We start from the raw sequence: 2,687 nt of genomic DNA, 5'->3' as shown, positions 1-2,687 counted from the left end.
CTTGGGATATTAAATTGCACAAGCAGGCCTGATTTTCATTCAGACGCGTGACATGAAATCTTAATCCTGCTTCTGTTGCACTGAACATGGTCCAAAACGTCTAATACCTCCATACGTACTTATTTCAGTGACTACCTCAGCCCTCGTATACAGAAGCATTCCTAGGAAGAACCCTAGGATTTTTGAAAATCGAGACTGTGTTCTTTCAGCTTAGAGGGAGATTTGTACATCTACCTCACCTGTAAACAGAGCTTTTCCTTTCATTGCTCACCTTGCTGGCTCAGACCAGGCAAGTCTCAAGAAACAGCCAGAGGAGCAGGACCGCAAGGCAGCCCAGGTCAGGCACCTGGCTCTTCCAGCCACAGTGCACCGCTCTCCAGACACTGCAGCCAGCCAACTTGGCGAGGACCTCCTTTCGCCAATTCTAACGAGCGCTTACAGAGTCCGGAAAATTCAGTTCCTACTGGACTAATTCTCCAACTTCCCACCATTATCCACTCGCTATTTATCAAGCCCAGAGGGCCCCCAGCATCCTGATTAACCTAGTTCCAACAATGTTATTAGGATATACAGGTTCACGTCCTCAGAACACAGTAGCTAAAATGTATCATTCTATGTGAATATTTAATATTCAAATTGAATATTGAAATTGAATATATTTATTCTATAGCTTGTATAGAAATGTCCAGTCAAATGGCATAAAAATTATGTGTGATAAGAATCAGAATCTCCTAGAACTCATGTCAATCGTCACAGGCTAACCTATACACTGGACAGTGGGGGTAGACTTCACATATCTGAGAGATTTGCTGTTATTTTATCTACAACTGGCTTCAGTTAAGAAAGCGGAGACTTATAGCCCCAACTGTTTAATATTTGGATTATTATACATTTTTGCTAACGCTGTAGGTATCATAAAAAAAATGTTATATATCTCTATTTTCTATTTTTTGTTCTTTCTTTGGTGATGTTTGCACAAAACTTTCCGGTAGGAAAAACTTCTCCACATCACTGCATTAATGCACACTATTAATGCGCACTAAATACTTTTCCCACTGGAATGAAAATTATAATTCTCGCAGACTTAAAACAGGATATCCTAAAAAAAAAAGGCATAAAAAAAATGTTATATATCTCTATTTTCTATTTTTTGTTCTTTCTTTGGTGATGTTTGCACAAAACTTTCCGGTAGGAAAAACTTCTCCACATCACTGCATTAATGCACACTATTAATGCGCACTAAATACTTTTCCCACTGGAATGAAAATTATAATTCTCGCAGACTTAAAACAGGATATCCTAAAAAAAAAAGGTGGGGGGGAGGGGTGTGTTTAAAGATAGCAGAATTCTATTTATTCGGTGTGTAGAGGAAAAGGAATGTCATTCCCCCGTTTTCACTGGTGAGCTCTGACTTAAATATACTGAGTCATAAATATTTGGCTAAAATAATTCTAAGTAATCCTGGGGTGGATTAGCGCAGGTATGGAACTCAAAGAATTGTATGACTTGTGTGAATACATGATACTTACAGGTTAATAGAAGTTCAAAAGACTTGTCATCACCCATGGCCTCTAGCCAGGACACACACATGAATTTACAGATTAAGTGCCCTAAACCCCATTTGACTTAACCTATTTTACAGCTACTTTCTATTTTTCTAGTCCTTTTTGTTATTTTAATCCGATTAAAAGCTTTGCAATTGATTCAAAGGCAGATCCGAGTTAGTACAAATGTTCCCAAACTGTAGTCAGTGGAATACTTGATGGTGTGCGTAGAAGTTCACGGTCATACAGTCCCAAGATCTTTAATTCTTGAAGTTCATCAAAAGAGACCTGGTTTTAGATTCATCTGATCTCCTGATTATTTTGTAATGAAATGATTGCTGTGACTGAAACCTATTAGCTTATGAAAATCTTTACAAATCTGTTTCAGTTACTCAGAGGGACAGGATACGTTCAATGGTCTAGGAAAAGGAGGCCTCTAACCTTTAGGATGTAGGCAAAGCGTCGTCTTCCTGGTTGATTTCTTTTCATTAAAGTACTGTTGGTACCAGACCCTGCTTTTCTGCATATGTGCTCCACCCGCACTGACCTGTGTGAAACTCAGAACTTCCGATTCATGGGAAGTGGTGTGTTTTCCAAAATTGTCTTTATTATGAGTTGAAACAAAAACTTCTGTTCGCCATTCCCATAAGACATAATTGTAAAAGACGTTCTTTTGTAACATCTTCAATCTGGTTTATTGAGGTTTTCAAAAATTATTATTTTAATGTCAAAGTATTTTTCCACGTGAATTTTTATCAAAAATGGTACAGTTGCACACACACGCTATTCTTCCTTTCCCAATGAATGGTTTATTGGAAACAGATTTCTCCTGCAAAACAACTGCTTTTTTCCCCGTGGCCGACTTCACCCAGGCCGTGCACAGCACACACGTGCTGCGGACAGCCAGGTACACATCTGCAGCCGTGCCCCGGTGTCTGCGCGGGTGGAGGTACCGGGAATTTACCGCACCCAGGCGACTGGGACTGGAGGCATTCGCCCGAGGCTCTCTTTGGCTCATCGGCACCCCCGCGTCCCTCCCTCCGGGCCACCCGGCGAAGGCCGGCAGGTGTCAAGGCGGCGAGGGAGCGGCACGCCCCGCCACGCCGCCGGGCTCGCTCCGCTCTCCGGGAGCTGGGGAGGCCT

Source organism: Aptenodytes forsteri, unplaced genomic scaffold, assembly GCF_000699145.1.
Source record: "Aptenodytes forsteri isolate BGI_AS27 unplaced genomic scaffold, ASM69914v1 Scaffold112, whole genome shotgun sequence".
NCBI classification, from domain to species: Eukaryota; Metazoa; Chordata; class Aves; order Sphenisciformes; family Spheniscidae; genus Aptenodytes; species Aptenodytes forsteri.
This window is presented reverse-complemented; position numbering follows the sequence as displayed.